Genomic DNA, 20,000 nt, shown 5'->3' with positions numbered 1-20,000 from the left:
TGTAATTTAGCCTTTAATTGACGCCTATAGTAACATTACTAAGCCTACTACAGTTATGCATACTAACTTTTTTAATCTATTATCTTGCTCATCCCATAGCAATATATTTTTTTCAATTTCGTTATATGTTATGCTTAAGTTCAAATTTGGCACCTTGCATGGGGCCTAGGTTAGACCTTATTCTGGAGGTTAAGTTGTACAGTCATTGTAGGCCTAGCATATTACTGTATGTTATATGGATAACTTAATGACAGATAAGATGATACAAAAGTTTGTCAATGTGAGGATTTAATTTTAAGTAGCGTGAAGAGCAACTTGAAGGTCATGTTTGGCATTATAATGTACAGTAAACAGCACTGTGTGGTTGCTTCAGTAGAGGATTTCCAGTATGTACTGTTCGTATGCTTTTAGTACAATGAAAAATACTCTTTCAGAACAAACCAAACAAGTTGCTTCTGCAAATCATACAGTGTGTACAGTACCTTTCATACAGTTTGCTAATTCCATATCATATTTATTTGTTTATTTCTCAACAGTGTTAAATATCTTTTGCAACAGGTGATTGAACTTGATGATGATGGCATTTATAGTCCCAAGGTACTGTCCTACAGAATGGTATCCACACAGATGATCAGATATAGTGGTGTCCAGCTACTGTTCCTATAGTACAAAATGCTAAACACAGTTGACCAGAACATCTGTAGGGTGAGTGTACATACAGTCGAAATAACTTTATAGCAAGTGCCGTGGGAAGAGAGGAACGAGGTAACCAAATAGTTTATTTGCCAACTCTTTGGCAGCAAGACAAGTACAGTATCTAAACACTAAAGCATGTGTCTGCATAATAAAATTCTAAAATGTGACCAGAAGAAGGAAATTGAGAATAATCTAATATCTTAATTTGTAGGAACCTTTGCAGACAGTTTCCTTTTCCTTGTTTTGGTGAAACCAGTCTGTCCAACCTAGGCCCCATACTGTCAGTTCCTTAAAAGTGTGAATTTTTTTTTTCATTCTATGTGTCATTGCACACAATATATGTTCTTTTACACATTACCTTTCAAACATAATAAAAAACTGTTTCTTTTATCCAAATGTCTCTGTAGTCTTTCGTCACTGTTGAAGTTATTGAAATGGCACACCATGTGGTCATAGACACAACTAAATGCCATTAATTAATTGATAACTTTCTTGCAAAGTATTGTTATTCAAACTGTTGTTCTTATGTCAATTTGTTAAGCTGTGTATTTAGTGAGCTGGTCTTGACTACTATTTCCAATTCACAAGACCCTACTAAATAGTTTCCATTGTGCAAGGTGGCAGTGCACTTAGAGTCGATCTATACTATTAAAGAAAAATTGAAAGTCTTGCTCGCTCAACTTAATTATGTTGACGATGCTGGCAGTAGATGTGACATGATATCAGAAAATGAAATCGGTAGAAACAGCTTTTTTTGGAGTATATTTAAAGCGATACCTTGCATACTTGCATGTCTCCTGAGCATAAAGGTGTAGCAATAATTATATAATTGTAATTGTATACATTACACTCACTCTTTTCTCCACATCTCCTACCAAGTTTGCAGATGCAGGCCACATATGGCAATAACACAGAGAGCATGAAAATGGGCCAAGATAGAGTTCACAGAGAGATGACCACTGAGTATGCGTAGAGCTACATGGATATTTGGAATACACTTTTGATTCCATGAAAAGGTAAAGAAATCTGCCATATGTGTCTTGTATGTGCACACCCATGTAATTGATTTTTGGAGTAGTTACTAAAATTGTAAAATAAGTGTGTCCAACAGTAGCCTGGGTTTAATGGACCTCATACACTGAAAACATTAATCAGAATGCTTCTCCTCACTGACAGTGGTTGCGTTTGTGAGTGCACTGCATAATTAATCAATTAATGTAGGCTTCAAGATGAGAGTCCTAACAGTTAGTCACAGACACTACACAGCATGTATGGGTCACTGCCATTTGTATTAGTAAATGGCAGTAAAATATACTGGAATAAACGTCTTAAACTATGGTTGGCTAGTACATAAACAGGACATTTACTATAATTAAGTGATGTTCATGTCTACTTGAACCAAGCAAAGGAAGAATTGCTTTCTTTCTCTCTTAAATTACTCCAAAGGAAAAATAGGTGTATTTCAAACTTGTATCAAAATCAGTCTAAATACTATCTATATAAATACTATTTGCAAAGGCAGTTATCTCTCCATTAGGAATATTGGTCGCATAAATCATAACATTACTGAAGACACATGTGCATTGCTTGTCCAGACACTTGTAACCTCAAAATTAGATATATAACTGTAATTCTCTTCTGCAGTCTGTGCCACCATCACTCATTGATAGCTTCCAACAACTCAGCAGACGGCCTGATTACTAGTGCTCTACTAGAAGGGTCTACTAGAATGATTCTGAGATGGCCAGTCCTTTGGTATGGTTGTTCAATGCATGCTACTAACCTGGAGTTTTTGTTATGTTTGAAATCTCTATTCAGTTAACAAATCATGCATCTCTTAGTTGAGTTTTATTGAAACACGATACCGTTTGTTATCTAAGACATTTGGAAGCTTTCGGAGACCTTCTCCAAGGCTTTAGGTTAGAACGATTTCAGTTAATGGGAAAACAGCATTTTTTAGTGTAGTCTTTCTATGACAATTCTAGTCTTTTTGAAAAAAAATCCGAATAGGTCATAATAATTAGTGTTACTATGTATTAGGAAATCCCGACCTTTCTACTTTGGAGCGTTACCATAGTTACTGGGGTGGTCCCAATACGGCCATCTTTTCGGGGTTCCATCGCTAGGGTGTCCCCTTCCCAAAATAGATTGATACTCCTAGGTGTGGCACTTCCCCGAGTGGTAAGGGGGTAAGTTTGAATAAAAAAGGCCAAACATCCAGCACAGAGTGTCAGTAGCATGCGCCATGAAGGCATTAAATGCCCCCACCACTCCCCATGCCTCTGAACCGCCAAAATAATCTCAGATTCATATTCAGCGCCCCAAGTAGCACCAGATGAGATGTTATTCGATCTTTCTGGAAACACCAAATTTCGGGTCCCCGCCCCCTCCCAGTGTTTTTTTTTTGCCCCTAAAGCCCACACACAACACCCAATTCCAAAATAAACTTCAGATTCGTGATCAGCATGTCGAGAACTACCAGAAAAGATACACATTGCCCGTTTTTGCGACAAAAATTATTTTCACCCAAAAAAACCATAAGGGCCCTTGCAGTTTTTGCCAAAATTGCCCAAAAAATGGATATCGTCAAAATGAAGTCACATGAGGTTATCCATGCCCAGGATCTCAAATCTGCAACTCTCAGGTCCATATCTGCTTCCGTTCAGGTGATACGTGGTCCCAGAGGACCCGATAGAAATATGTGCTCTTCATACGTGCAAAAGTTGGAAAACTCCCTCTTGTCAACCCCCTTCCTGTCCTCTCTGAAGTACCCATTGACATCAAATTTTGATGTGGAGTAGAAGAAACCCTCATCATTGTCATACACCAATTTCGTGTAATTATCTGACCGGAAAAGACCTTTTGTCTATATGATTTCTATCTGTGCCAAAAATAGGTGTTTTTGTCTTGAAAAGTTTTAAAAAGTACCTCTTTTTGGTACCTTGTACTTTCCACTGAGGGTATGTGAAAGGGCTAATTTTTTTTATGTGGGAGACGAGAGTCCTAGGGATGTGTAGACAACTCATACGGTAGCATTAATTATTGGGAGGGGGTATAGTCTATATGTTTTGGAGGCCCCCTCAAAAATAGTCATTTTTCACCGGTAGTAGCTACTGTACCCTTTACAAGGACGCCTGTGCCTACGTCAACATTTGATTAGTTTTTTTACCCGAACGTAAATCAGGCCAAGTTATCAGTAGTGAGTAGTAGACACACGTAGGTGGGTGCACTGCCAATTTCAAGTCCGAGGCTACTTGTCTCCTAAATGTCAGCTTTTTACCACATGTCCACATGATTTGTCCCCTATGATGGGGCCTAGCTCTTGCAGGGCGCTTGTGAAGCGTCAACTATGTCTTGAAACTGTAGGCATGGTTTCCCCTAACCCTAATATGCAACTCCTCTCTGCATAGCCCCTTACCTTGTTTGTTTTTGGGGACACCCACCTGGACCTGTGCCCCCCTCCCTAGGTTTTTGGCCCCTACGCCCCCCACACAACACCCAGTCCCAAAATAAACTTCAGATTCGTAATCAGCGTGTCAAGAACAACTAGAAAAGATACACCTTGCCCGTCTTAGCGACAAAAATTATTTTCACCCCAAAAAACCATAAGGGGTACCCCTTGCAGTTTTTGCCAAAATTGCCCAAAAAATGGATTTCGTCAAAATGACGTCACATGGGAATATAGATGCCCAGGATCCCAAATCTACAACTCTCAGGTCCATATCTGCTTCCGTACAGGAGATACTTGGTCCCAGAGGACCCGATAGAAATATGTGTTCTTTATAAGTGCAAAAGTTGGTAATAGGGATCACAGGTCCCGGTTGTCCATTTTTAGGTACCAGTCGTCCTTTGGTCTTTATTGAGGGTTTTGATACTTTGTACCAATAAAATATAAAAAGTAAATATGACAATATCATTGAGATCATATTTGAGTATAAAAATAACCCAACATGATCAATTACAGGTCATTTGTCAATAGAGTAACAGTAACGAAATGCAACCTAGACTGGTAGCTGTTGATTTTAACAATCTACAATAAGTGGCCCTTCGAGTAGAATTTATGCAATGGTTTGAGTTAGCTATTCAAAGCAATCCCAGAACTCCTGTCAGTTATACTTATAGGATTAGTTCAGGTGTCACAATGTTTATCTTATATGAAAGAGGACAATAAAAGAACCCAATAGTGAAGAAATTATTCCAATTCATTTTCCGCCTAGGAGTTTCTATCTGATTGTGTAGATTAAAGTTCTATCTGATTGTGTAGAAACTGCTGAAATCAGACTACCTGTGATGTCATATCCTCACATACCTGAAAAGTCTTATTTGATTAAATTTGATGAAGTTATTTTATTAAGTTAAAAGTTATTTTATTAAAATACTTTGTACGATTTTATGACTTTTTTTTTACTTTTTCTTGGTCCAAATCTTGTGAACCAACAGTTTTCTGGACCAAATTTTGATAATGCCATTGGGCTCTTGTATTATCATTTACTTTAGTATAAGAATCACTGAATGGTACCTGACCATGTGTGATACTATGAATATTCAGTAGAGACAGTGTCATATTGTATCAACTAAAGTTGGTATGATGATAATATTGGGTGATGACATATACAACACATTTGAGTACTTTCATCAATGGACCATAGTGCCCATTGGGCCATTGTTATAAATCTTTTGTACAGTTCCAGAAACTTTTAATGTCCATTGTGACTACTGTCACATATATCAGCTGTAAATTTTATATCTTATTAGTCTAGCCTCCGTCACTAATGGGGAGTGGGTGGTGTATTTTATAGGCACTGATCACCCAATCCTTGACCGAGAGGTGTTCATCTGCCATCTGGATGCCCGAACTGTTCTGAATCTCTGGATGCTTTCAGTTTAGGTCATGTATAGTGCACACCTCCCGCTGCACCGCTTATGTGCGTTTCTGGTGTGAGGGGGCCAGCGGCCCCCCACCCGTCAGTAGTTCCTAAGCTGCTGTGAACCACTGTTAGGCTATGTTGATTTCTCTTACTGTATAGTGCCGCACAGCCTATATTAGCTCTTGAGTTATCTTCATGGGCTATTGTTCACGATACCTTCTTTTTTTTAACTGGATTTATGGTGCATTGTTAAGTGATTTATTTACTTTACATTTACATTACAATTGTCAGTTTGTACAAAATTGTATTCAAAATGTTTTTCAAATGTCAATGGCTACTTTCAAATAGGATGTCTATTGTGCCAGTACTAAAGAATGTGCAATATATGTGTTTGTATTGTCCAGACTAGACGATACCAGTTTGCATAGATAATACCAGGACAAGACAAGGACTGGACAATATCAACACAAAGGTCTTGTTCTGTTATTTCCCAGTGCTTGTCTTGTCTTGTCTGCTGGTATTGTCTGTGCAAACTGGAATCGTCCTGTTATCGTTCAATCCTGGTATTGTCTAGTCTTTGTTCTGGTATTGTCTAGTCCTTGTCCTGGTATTGTCTAGTCTTTGTCCTGGTATTGTTTAGTCCTTGTCTAGTCCTTGTCCTGGTATTGTCTAGTCTTTGTCCTGGTATTGTCTAGTCCTTGTCTTCTCATGGTCTTGCACCTTTTTTTCTCATTTGACTTGTTGCTGTAAATACAATACTGTAGCTTCTTTGTTTTAATTGAAGTTTTTGTCTTGTCATTGTACCTTCCATTGTACTATTTTTTCTTTGCATTGCTTTGCTGTAAATACAAAAGCTTCCCCCTGTCCCCTGCATGTACAAAGCTAAAACTAACACGGCTTGTAAATACACCGTCTTGTTGCCGTGGAGATCACCTCCCTACCAGTAGTTTAGATTTTTTTCTTTCTTTCTTTTTCTCTTTTAATTAAAGTGTTTTTCTTGTCATTGTACCTTCCACTGTACTGTTTTCTCTTTACATTGCTTTGCTGTAAATACAAAAGCTTCCCCCTGTCCCCTGCATGTACAAAGCTAAAACTAACACGGCTTGTAAATACACCGTCTTGTTGCCGTGGAGATCACCTCCCTACCAGTAGTTTAGATTTTTTCTTTCTTTTTCCTTTTTCTTCTTAATTTACAGATCCCAGTGATGTGTATTCCTTGTCTCTCTCTTTGTCCTATGTGGGTTCACCTACCGTCTTACTGAATAGTTGATTGATACAGTAGTTAAACCTGCATAGGACAAAATTAAAGCGAGAGAAGACAGGAAAGGAATATACTTTACTGAGATGTGTAGCCACTGTCAGCCATCATAACTCTGTCAATAGTTTGTCAATGAGTTGAGCTGTGTTAACCAGCTGCTACCTCACTGCCTCTTTGCTTGTTAATTCGCTATAACGGCACATGACAGTATGCATACAGGCATGTAAGCTATATTCATACTGTCATGTGCCGTAGAAACTTCTAACTACATTCCATCCCAAGTCATAGAGATTTTTTGTTTTTTTGTCTTTAATTGGATAATTAACCTTTTAATTAGGGGTAATTTTTGTTATGTTATAGGCCAATTGTAGGGGGAGGGGGGTTCTTTGATTTAGAGCAATGATTGTCTGTTTTATTATGTATGTGGAACTTAATGTGTATTTCTGTTTACTTCTCAGGGTGTCTGTTCTCAGGGTTCTGTGTTGTTTTTTGTTTACTAATTATTTCAATAATGATGCATTTAATTTAATTCTAATAGTTTTTATGAATTTAAATTTGTACAGATTAATGAATTTGAATTGTAAATTATTGAAATAAATAGAAAAGAACAAAGAAATAAGGTCTTTAGTCTTATGTTGGAGTCATTTTGTTCTGCACACATAATTTCACAGTGCTGCTTAAGTATTTCTTTGTTTTTCTCAGCTTTAACTATGTTGTTGTATTTATAGCAGAATTTCCATAACTGAGCAACAGTTTAAGCTATTCAGTTCAAATTTTCAGAGAACCTCTGTTGAAAAATTTGCCATTAATGCATGAAGCCAGATATTGATTACCATGTGTAGTTATCAAGTAATGGTCATATCTCTAGCTCGTCAAATAAAATGTTAATTAAGTTAGTACTTAGAGAAAAAAACTGGCTTCATATGCACATCAGAGACAAAATTTTGCATGCCCAATGTAAGTTTGAGGAACTATATGGGCTCCCATGCTTCTCATTGTAGCACCCTCACTAGGTTCCAGTGTGACCGGACAAATACCCCCTAGACAATTACCCACCGGACATTTACCCCCCGGAGAATCCCCCCAGGATAACTACCACCCCGACAGATACCCACCAGACAATTACCCCCCAGGACAAAAACCCCCCGAAAAACTACACACCTGGACAACTACCTCATCGGAGGAATACCCCCTAGACAATTACCCCCCCGGATAAATACCGCCAGACAAGTATCCCTCTGGACACATGCTGTTAACTATAGGGGACGGATGCAGCGACAGATATGCAGGTATTTTTTCGAGTTTAGTTTCCCGGGGGCCTAAAGATATACCCTGGTCCCTCGGGCAACTGCGAGAGGATATTTACAATTGGGTCAGGGTGCCGGTTAAACAGGCACTACTAGGGTCATAGTGTTCCCTGGCACTTTTAACTTCCTGACTTTTAAAAAGATTCGACCTTTTCATATATAAGCCCCCAAAACTCCTTGATAGTGTTTGTCAATGGACCGAGGCCCAGGGCAAGATAGGTTGGGACCGCAGTTGAAGTATGAGGAGGGGGGGTCGGGCATTAGTCACTGATGGTAGTAACTATTAATTTCCTATTAGTTATAGTGACACTATTCTGTATAATTTATCTCCGAACAATTCTGGCTTATTGCGACTTACCATTTTTAAGTTTTCGTCTGAGTAATTTTACTTGATGATTTGTTATGTAATGTAAGTTTTTGTATAGCGCTTTATATTGCACTATGAAATTTGGTTACATCAGAAAAATAATCTTATATATCAGATTAAGAAAATTTGCTTTCCTGGCCCTAATGGGCTTTCGTACTACGGGGTTCACCAGCTAAAGGTGCGCTTTGTTCACAGGCTCGAGGGGGGGGGGGGGGTACTTGGGTGCATTCTGGTATAGTTGGGGTAGTAACCTGGGTGAGGTACCTGTGGCGGTGTATTTGCGCATGTGGAGTTTTCCCAGAGGTTATTGCCGGGGGGTGGGGGTAAAAGTCCTCGATGGTAATTCTCAAGGGGGTAATTGTCTGGGTGGTTATTGTCTCAGGGGTACTTATCGTAGGGTTTTTTTGGCCTTGGGGTGTATATCCGGGGGTAGTTGTCCCGGCACAAATTACTATCTAAGCGGAGCGCCACCTTCGGTTGGTGCGGAGCGTACAAGAAATTTTTGGGTTTGGATACCCCCCAGATCACCGGAAATGGCACTTCCAGAGCATGAGAATGACCAACCAGATGTTCACTTTGGCCTGAGAACCAAGTATTTCTCAATATTTGTTTTCATCCATAACCTTTTGAAGATTGTCACCCGTCCCACATCATGTTTGACGTCATCTCATCTCCCGTGGATCATTGCTTTTGTAGGTTATTCTACGTCGCGGCCTACAATACCCATCAGTTCCACTTTTCAAGGTTTTAAGCCCATTATATGTTCAGAATATTAAAATTCACATTTCTTGTTAAATTTACTTCAAAACCTACCCATAATATTGCACAATCATCTGTGGACAACCAATCAGGGACGTAGCTAGGATCATGATTAGGGGTGAAGAAACTCCAAACTACCAACTGAATAGATTTTTTCCAACTGAGTGTGGGTGTGTCTGGGTGGGCCCTAAAGGGATTCACGACTTTGTGGGGGGGGGGGTAATAAAACTGGTGTTACTTGCTAAACGATGTCTAGCATCTGTGCAGGAGTGGGCAGTAGAAAACAATAGGTTATGATGTTGCAGACAGTTGCACATCAAAGCAGGACCCCACCATTTGTTGCCGGGAACTATTTTGCAAAAAGGCAGGCCAGCTTATAACACCAGCAGAAATAAAACCACCTAGCCGTGTAGATAAGTCGGGTTTCCGTGCATGTACACTCAGCAAAATTAAAATGACAGTAGTAACTATAAAGCGAAGCGCCACCATTGGTTGGCGTGGAGCGCTAGGAAATTTTACAAAATGGCAACCCAATAGCAGCCAAAATGGGAGCATCAGTGCCTCTGCAGAGACCCTGACAGTCATAATTGCAAGGACACTGGGCAACAGAACCCTAAAATATTTAATAATAATAATAATGGACACTTTGTATAGCGCCGGTATCCGCCCGAAGTAGCTCATGGTGCTTTGCAGAAAAAAAGATTACATATATGGAATTTGGAACAGGTAAGTTTTTAGATATATCTTGAAGATTCCAAGGCTGTTGACAAGTCTTACTGATTGAGGTAAGTAATTCCACAATTTTGAGGCTGCACAGGAAAAGGATCTCTGGCCCCACCGATTCCTTGAAACACTTTTCAGTGGAGTTTTCGTGTTCACTCTCAGCTAAATTGAAATGACTGGAATGGAAGGGGAAAGGTCTAAGTGGAGGGTGTGTCCCTGGGTAAAATCACTCAAATGACAATCTTCAACTCGATCCTGAGTAGATCTATACGGGCTCTGTGTGGATCCTGTGAAATAGGAGGGCACTGCGTACAAATGAAGGTGTTTTTTTTTTAATTCAAAAAACTCAAGGGAGGTTTAAACCCCACCCCCTGGATCCTCCCCTGGTGTATCAAATTACACCCCACCAATAGATGCTTTGCATCAATACCAACATGTACTGTGGTACATATGCAACACTTAACTCTCACCCAGAACAAGATAGGGGTGGTGCCCAACTACGGCAAGGTATATTTTCAGGGCAAATATATAATTATGATATGGGGGAGGCATGGACTTCGCTAGAGGGGGGGGTCTCATCCCCCCCCCAAAAAAAAACTTGGTAAAACTGACGATAGTTGGAAAATCGGAATTTCCGACTGTCGCACTTTAGTTTATCTAGGCCTTTTCATATATTCCTGTGATTGTGAATGACCTAAAAATTGAAAAATCTCGGTCAAAATTGACCTTTAATCAGTCAAATTAACCACGCTTTCCTTGCCACAAATTGTATCTCGCGATCCTTATACTCTACCATACAAAACTGCGTATGATTTTTAATACTCTGCAAAATGCCTAATAGAACTACCGTCATAGGCGTAGGAGCCCAACTTGATTTGGGGGGGGGGGGGCTGTAACGACTTGTCCGATTAATATAAACAATTTTTTTCGCGCGCGTTGAACATGTTAATGTGCATATCATATAGGCATACATCGGTTATTACATCGCATGCCAATAACATACAATGATTTTCCGTGTTGCATATTGGTTAGTATTGGGGAAGTCGTTACAATATTAATTATAATAATAATATAAGTTTAACCATTGCAAATACATTGCAAATGATTTTTCTTTCAGTAGGTGCCCGAAAAATTATCAGCATATTGCCCGAATTTTTGGGTGGGGGGGGGGGCTAATAAATTTGTGAAATGAGTGCCAGTGGGTATATATATAGTTGAAAATGTTCGGAACCAAAGTGCAGTCGCGAAAGATGGGGTGTCTGACTGACACTGACCGTATCGTTGACGAGTAGCGCGGAGGGGTGGGGGGGGGGGTACAAGGCAGCAGTCGGAATTTTCTGGCTTCAAAACCCATCCAGTTGGATTTTCAGCCACTACACCCCCACCCATATCATAATGCCTTGGCTACGTCCCTGGGGGAGGGGTTGTTGTTCCTCTTCGATGAGTTTTTACTTGTCAAAAGGCCTTTTCATATAAATGATTTGTGTTGATTTTTTTTCTAATGCAAATGATTAGCCTAGCTTTATATAGTTGGGGTATCAGATTTGGTTGGGGGAAAGGGTGGGCAGAGTTAATTACCCCCTTCCATAGCTCCACCACTGAATTGAGTACTTTACATATGCAGATATGAAAATGAGGTCATGCTAGATACTCTGCCTATTTGAAATGTTTTTGATGAGATTTTTTTGGTAGCTTGATGAGTCCAAGAAATAATCTTAACTGAGCAAAATCCAGTCCCTCTGTAAACAATAATCCAAATCTAGACACACCTTCACGGTTTTTTACATTGTGTGCCTATATACGAGCGGAATGGTATCAATCTGTTTAAAAGTTTTCATGTTAGTTTAAATTGACCAATTACGGCGTGTAGCGAAAACGTACGATATACTCATCACCTAAAGGACCAAGTAATTTGCATGAAGCGACTGGGCATTTAATTTCAAATAATTTCTACGCAAATTCGGCCTTCCTTATCTTTTACAACCAGCGATACGTAGTTAAGTCCATATTAATAATAAGAAACATTTTAAGTGCCCGAAATTAGATTTGGTTATCTGTTAAGCCTTGTTCATGACTCGGATCATGTCTTTAATTGTCTACTTTTATACCGTGGACGAGCCTAGCGAGAATTCTAGGAAAAATCACCAAACGGACCATCAGGGACGCCCTCTAAAGTTGTAACTTTGACCATTGCGCGATAGCGCTACTTCTGTCGCTAAAAAATAGCAAAATTCCTTATAATTTTCTTCATTTAGATAATTGGCGGACCAAATGTTCAGATAATATCAACTGTTCATTAAGGAACCGCCCCTAAAAAAAACCCGTCGATTTATCAGTTTGTACATAATTTCTGACACATTTTTGTTTAACCCTAGGGTTAACCCTAGGGTTAGGGTTAGTGCCATATTTACCATGAAATACCGAATTTTGACATCGGATCTGGTCAGTGATGTAGAAGAACGTCCCAGTTACTGTATATGTTTGTCATTTACCATTTTATTCCGTTTAAAATTAATAAAAGGGCTTTTATGGAGCTAAATTGACAAAAGCATCAAAAGGACCACTCAGAACACTTCCACATTTGAGTAAACTATCATTCCAAAAATTGACGTCACGAGCACATACTTCATTGTAAATGTATAAGATTTGAAAATATCGTGAATTAGAAAATGGTCTTTCTGACAGTACCAAATTTAACACAATTACACAATGGTATAAAAAGTTTTATGAAATATGATAACACCCTTACATGCATCAAAATTGAGTCTTTGCTACCGACCAAGACGCACCTGCATTATACGTTCCTTGGAGGATCTTTCAGGCACACATTTTATGAGGTTTAGAGTGGAATTTGAAGGAATAAATTCAGCGAATAGTAAAGATAGGCATATGAGATTCTCTTTTTAGTCTATCGCCGATTTTTTACGAGAAAATCCGGATTTATTAAGCCATGAATCAAACGGACCATTCTATTGCGCAACGACACTGGTCGTTTTGATGCTTTGTGCAATCATGATGTCATGCTGTATACTATCGTTTCCAATTGACGATAAAGCTGATTTATTATGTATTTGATGCCTCAACGGAGATGCGGATTTACATCATCCTAACGTTTCATATTATAACCCCCCCCCCCTCACATATGCAGTGACAACAGCCTTGGCAAGATGGGCAAATAGGGGGTTAGGATTTTTTTATTTGGTTGGGGGGGGGGGGGGTTATACCACTGATATGGGAAGGAGTTTGACATACGGTTGTAAGGTAACGTCGCGTATCCCTTAACTTTGTGTACTGTGTTGTTTTCAGGGACGTAGCCAGGGGAGCAGTGGGAGAAACTGCCCCCCCCCCCCCTTTCAGAGTCCAAAAAATATTTTAAGACGGTTTTTTTTTTGTCATGGTATTTTGTCAGTGCTTTTTTATCTTGAAAACTCGTCAGCTCGTTCACTCGATTACTATCGTACTAACATTCTGGCCTACCGATTCAGCTATTTACTTTAGTTTGGCAAATGTAATTAGCTAAATTTAGCCTATAGCCTATTACAAGCCTACAGTTTGCCACTGCGTAATAAAATACGTATAGCCTACCTGGCCGCACTAGAATGAGTGTCACGAACCGCATGTACAACGACGATGTGCCTTCTCATCCTTTCTATGATTCGTCATAAGTTGTTGAACGAACAGCATGTTATGAAGCTAAGCTAGCAATCGAGACTCCCTCCCCTTAGACCCCTCCCCCATACCAATCACAAAATGTGCAGACGAGGTGTGAGAAGTTAGTCAGATACCCAATATGAAGGGAACACAAAGCCCTATATCTCGTGACCGGAAAAAATAACCCTCAGACAAATACCCCCGGACGATTACCCCCCCCCCCCACCCAAGCCAATAACCCACAGGAAAACTCCCACCCGGACAATTACCCCTGAGGAAAACAAAACCCTGGACAACTACCCACCCGGACAATTACCTCCTCGGACGAATACCCCCTAGGGTCGTTGTGTGCACTGGCCCTTTAGACGCAGGAGGGGGAGGGGTGAGGCATGGCTATTAGGGCTATGAAAGAAAAAGAATAACAATCTGATATATCAGAATAATAATCTGATATGTCAGATTAAGAAAATTATCTTTCATGGCCCTAATGGGCTTTCATACTACGGGGTTCACCAGCTAAAGGTCTGCTTGGTTCACGGGGAGAGGGGGGGGGGGGAGCACTGGGGCGTATTCTGGTTTAGTTCGGGTAGCAACATGGGTGTGGCATGTGGATGGAGTTTTCCGGAGGTAATTGCCGGAGGGTGGGGTTATTGTCCTCAGCGGTAATTGTCATGGGGGTACTTGTCCGGGGAAATTGTCTGGGGGTACTTATCCTGGGGGTATTTGTCCTTGGGGTGTATGTTCAGGGGTAGTTGTTCCCAGAGGTATTCCTTTTCGGAGGTTTTGTCTGGGGCTGATTGTCAGGGGGGTACTTGTCCTGGGGGTATGAGTATGGGTGGTATATGTACGGGGGGTAGTTGTTCGGCAACCATATGTCTCATGCATTTCAATGGGCACTATAGTTCCTTGTTTTAAGTAAAATAAGTGTGTTGCATATGTCATCACCCAATGTTATCATCATACCAACTTCGTATCAACTCTTTTAAATATGCCTTTGGTCATGTTACATATGAGTAACTCCAATGATCAAGTAAATGCTAACACAACAGAAATGGAACTATCCAAAGTTGAGTCCAGAAAAAAAGTTGGCTCGAAAGGATTTGGGACCAAAACATCCTAACCAAAAATGGCAGAACAAATGGGTCTAGAATATTAGCTGTGAACAGGGACTTAGCCAGAAATGGAAATGTGGTGGGAGAGGAACAGAATTCTAAAAGGGCATTTATCACAAAGGGAGCATTATAACGCTTATCGGAGCTCCATGATGTACAAAAAAATGTTTGCCCAAAATGTCTCCCACATGGCGAGAAAAAAAGACTATTATAAGAGTTTTGTATTACGTACAGTAGCAGACAAATTTTCAGGGGGAAGAGTGAGAAGGGTCACTTAGTATCATCCAACGTGAAAAGGAGCTTTAATGATTTCCCCTGCTTTTAGTTGAATTTTACTTTTAGGGGTACTCACAGGGGAGTGGAGAGATTGCTCCCCCACCCACCTGCCCCCTGGCTACATCCCTGTGAAACTGCTCGTTTGTTTTAAACGAGTAAACATTTGATAGTTTTTTTTAAATGGTTTTGCTTCAAGCGGGCCACCAGGCTATCTGCCCTTTCTCACCGGATTTACTGGATAAACAAAGCAAGACCATTTATTACTGCATCCTGCAACTGTTTAAAACACTTTGCTGACACTGCTTGTAAAATTTAACATATATATGACTAAATCTATATATGACTATTTTCAATGATGCAGAACAATGCTGGTTATACGGTAGGTGGCAAGCTTTCCACATATTTTACACAGTGATGTGTATATCACTTGCGGCAAGTAAACTATACAGTAATTGTTTGAAATTTGTTACAGAGGGTAGAGCCAGCAGTTGAGGTATAAAACACACATGTAGATAAACCGCAGCCAATTAGTCACTCCACAATTTTGTATCTTTTAGCCAAAGTGGAAAACATCATTGAGTTCTTGACTGTTTGATTCAATAGTATCTTAAGTTAACAACACAGTGGGCATTGTGCAGACTGCTGGTTGAATCATTTTGCCATTATCATGCTTCCTTTATGATGAAACATATATATGAAAGGAGAAACAAAAGCAGATAGAAAATGCAGGAATGGTATTGCCTGATTTGATGTTCCTACGAAATTTTTCTCAGTACGAATTATTGCTACACTTATCACGGCAGTGAACATACCAATCATCTTTTGTACGTATTGCTTACTTCAGCCCTTCTGTAAAGATTAAATATTATATTAAACATGAAAAAAACATATGAAATTCCTAGCAACCACAATTCTAATTGTTGATTTTAGTTCACTATGACCATCCTTCTAGTACTAGTACACTGTAGTGTTGCATCATAAATTTGAGAAGGGGTGTCACACTAACAACCTTCTCTTGTACTGTAAACAAAGTCACGGCTAACTACAGAATGTTTTAGTCATTTACTCTTTACCTTCACTAATAATATAAGTATTTAAGGGATACAGCCTAGTTATTATAGGCCTAAGCTACCGTAAGTTTTGTAACCACCGTAACTTGTAAGTTAGTTAGGCTAGGCCTACACGTTAGTTGGAGTTTGGGACTTCTTGTACACACAGCTAGGTCTACGCAACTTAGACATATGTTTTATGTACAATTTTACCCAAATCAATTGTCACTGATCACTTGTTTTGGCTATAATTTTATGATCTTGAGACGGTTACAGTACGAGATCGACGGTAAGAAACGTGATGTTGAATGCACACCAGCTGATGTTTGTTATTGTTGTTGTTATTTCTTATCGTAAGTTCTATTGCTGTGGGTGCACATAAGAACTAAAAATACATTTAGTGTCAGCCGGAAAGGCTTACCTCGTTGTGAAAGTTTTGTTGAGAAAAGGGACATATTTTACGAAATAATATAGTACGTTATGAAAGATGTCAAAGGAACTAAATAATAAACAGATACGAAGGGTTATAAAATAGGGAAACTGTTAAAACTGTGTAAAATATGAAATTTACGTATAGAGAAATATACGTAAAGTTTTTGTTTTTAAAACAGTTGGATGAAAAAAATGGACGATGTTTTCCTTTGATTGTTAACCGGAATTGTTGGAAACGATAACTTTTGCCGAATATGCGTGAAAGAAGTACAAACGAAGTCGAAAATACATGCATTTTGAATGTGCATTGGCAACGACCAAACCATTATGTGCGAAAGCATCAAAAGGACCAAAAAGTTACAAGCGTATTAGATGCTCTCTATGGCGAAAAAACACCAAAAGGACCATCGCGCTAGGTGGAGGCGGAGAGAGAGGTGGAGAGAGAGAGGTGGAGTTGGTTGGTTGGCGTCTATCTTGGCGCAGAGTGCTCTATGTCCGGTGGACAGAGCGGAATATATATATATATATATATATATATATATATATATATATATATATATATATATATATATATAATATAATATAATATAAAAGATAAACAAGCGAATATTTTTAACAACGACATACTGCTATATTTCGGAGTGGTCACCACTCCATCGTCAGGCAATTGTACAAGATCAATTAAATACAAGGGCTAATATACATCCGAAGACGACAATAGTGATAAGCATGAGTGATTCTTTTTTTTTAAACTAGGAATGATTAGAACAACCAGCAAATTTTTTTAGTGAATTTTTAAACTAGGAATGAATAGAACAACCAGCAATAAAAAGTAAATAGGGATTAGAATAGCTCCAACCCGTAGCTCGCTACATTTCTATTTAAGTCAGCATTTTCTTTTATTAGGAGACTATCTTTAATCTTCCTCCTGAACCACTGGGGTTCAAAAGTGTTTCTGAAAATTCGGGCAATATGCTGAGAATTTTTGGGGCACCTACTGAAAGAATAATAATTTTGCAATGTGTTTTTCAATGTTTAAACTTATATTATTATTATCATTATTATTGTAACGACTTCCCAAATAATTCTAACCAATAGGAATGGGTAATAACACGGAATAAGATTGTATGTTATTGGCATGTGATGTAATAACCGATGTATGCCTTTATGATATGCACATTAACATGTTGGACGCACGGAGCGCGCAAAAATATTGGATTATATTTTTCGGGCAAGTCGTTACAGCCCCCCCCCCCCAAATCAAATTAGGCTCCTACGCCTGTGGCGCCGCAGCCGCCAAATATGATTTGGATATATAATCTCACTCATTATTTTCTATTTAAAGCCACACACAAAAAAAAATTGCCACCAAATATTGGGGGATATTAAATACTATATCCCCCACCTAAATATTGTGGGGGACATGTCCCACCCCCCCGTCCCCCCATGATCGCCGCCCATGATCATACCAGTATACCAGGGACGGAGAGAGGGGGTGGGCGCGGGCCCGTTTTCTTTGTACGAAAGTTGTGGTGGCATAAAAAGGAGGGGAGAGGGGGGTTCTTAAACATTTCGTTATTTGTTGTTCTTAATGTTTGAACACATATAATGTACCATTAGTGGTACAACAGAATTACAACCTACCTGTAATGAGATGAAAAAACTGCATTGCTAATAAGTATCTCCATCAACCGCACTAACATTCAACACCATTTCAAGAAATGCACAGAAAATTTCTTCCGAGATGCATTTTCATTCAAAGTTCTTCTTATTTGGCAAAAGAACGTTGATTTGCAAGATATAATATTATATGTGAAATCCAATTAAACTAACTATATATATATGGTATCTTCAAAAATTACAAATGTTAAACATTAAAAAAATATTGAAGGGATAAAAATTGAAGAAAAGTAATTTGTAGGTTTTTGAGTAATTAGAAATTTAAAAAAAGGCACAGGTTTTTATTTATTCTCAGATGTTTAAGGAGTCATCTTGCTTCAGGAATTAACATTACTTAAATTTGAACGTATGTGGTTGTCAACTTGACTGACAGGACTCTTCGGCAATATTTTAATAGTCAGCAAAATATCTACTAAAACTGATACCTTGAAGCTAAGAGTATTGAAGAAAATGTAATTTTGCCTATAAATGGAATAATAGGTAGAAGAAAGAAAGACATCTTAGATATGTGTAAAGAATGCTTTCCTTACAACGTTCTGTACGCTGAAAATAATGTAATGTATGTATGTATGTATGTATGTAGGAATGTATGATATGTATGTAGGAATGTAGGAATGTATGTAGGAATGTATAAAGAATGCTTTCATTACGTTCTGTACGCTGACAATTTCAAAGGGGAATAATGTAATGTATGTATGTATGTATGTATGTATGTATGTATGTATGTATGTATGTATGTATGTATGTATGTATGTATGTATGTATGTATGTATGTATGTATGTATGTATGTATGTATGTATGTATGTATGTATGTATGTATGTATGTATGTATGTATGTATGTATGTATGTATGTATGTATGTATGTATGTATGTATGTATGTATGTATGTATGTATGTATGTATGTATGTATGTATGTATGTATGTATGTATGTATGTATGTATGTATGTATGTATGTATGTATGTATGTATGTATGTATGTATGTATGTATGTATGTATGTATGTATGTATGTATGTATGTATGTATGTATGTATGTATGTATGTATGTATGTATGTATGTATGTATGTATGTATGCGTGTATGTATGTGTGTGTGTGTATGTATGTATGTATGTATACGTTTGGTTTCCATCCATCCGTCCGTCCGTCCGTCCGTCCGTCCGTCCGTCCGTCCGTCCGTCCATCTATCGCTCTCTCTTTCTCTTTTCTCATTCCAAATGGTCTACGGACACCTATGAACAACACTGTCCTAATCACTCTACTAGCCGTTATAAATAATGGAAATAACTGCAATTCCCATAAAAAAAAAATCGTCGAAGATTGACCATTTCTTTTCTGGATTCTAGTTTTATTTATGGATAAATATTAGCTAATTGTGCACATTAATGATGTTACGGGAGAAAATGCCTAATTTTCTGTGATGTTATTCCGTTTTATTCACAACCTTCGTTTCAACGCCTGGTTATTACTCCACTATCACGCCAACTTCGCGACAAAAGCCTTAGACACCACAAGTTGGAAACATGTCATCCGTCGTAACCTTTCATTAAAGCAAGTATTTTAATAAACAAACGTTCATATTCCAGTATTCATTTCCACTTTTAATCAGTAGTTTGTTTTATTGCTACGAGCGAAAAAAGAGCATACGTTGACATTAACTAAAAAATCAATGGGCCACAGCGGAGAAAGGTCATCAAAAGTTCCAAACAGTAATCACGGAAAGAATAACCCATCTTGGAACACTTACTAGCCCATCAACAAACAACGAGGAAAGAACTGATAGCGGTATAAGTGTAATAAATATAAGCAAAACAATATGG

General features: G+C 38.7%; 1 long non-coding RNA gene across 1 annotated transcript in view; it reads left to right on the top strand.

Moving 5' to 3' along the window:
- Window positions 1-7,956, top strand: part of LOC139977505 (uncharacterized) — a 9,457-nt gene extending 1,501 nt beyond the window's left edge. Inside the window, exons 2-4 of the long non-coding RNA XR_011796564.1 lie at window positions 537-705; window positions 1,576-1,712; window positions 2,341-7,956. This is a non-coding gene — a long non-coding RNA (uncharacterized lncRNA). The remainder of the gene's footprint in view (window positions 1-536; window positions 706-1,575; window positions 1,713-2,340) is intronic.
- Window positions 7,957-20,000: the final 12,044 nt, after the last annotated feature.

The sequence above is a fragment of the Apostichopus japonicus genome, chromosome 12 (genome assembly GCF_037975245.1).
Source record: "Apostichopus japonicus isolate 1M-3 chromosome 12, ASM3797524v1, whole genome shotgun sequence".
Lineage (NCBI taxonomy): Eukaryota > Metazoa > Echinodermata > Holothuroidea > Aspidochirotida > Stichopodidae > Apostichopus > Apostichopus japonicus.
Note: the sequence above shows the minus strand (reverse complement) of the source record. Positions and strands in the feature narration are given on the sequence as shown.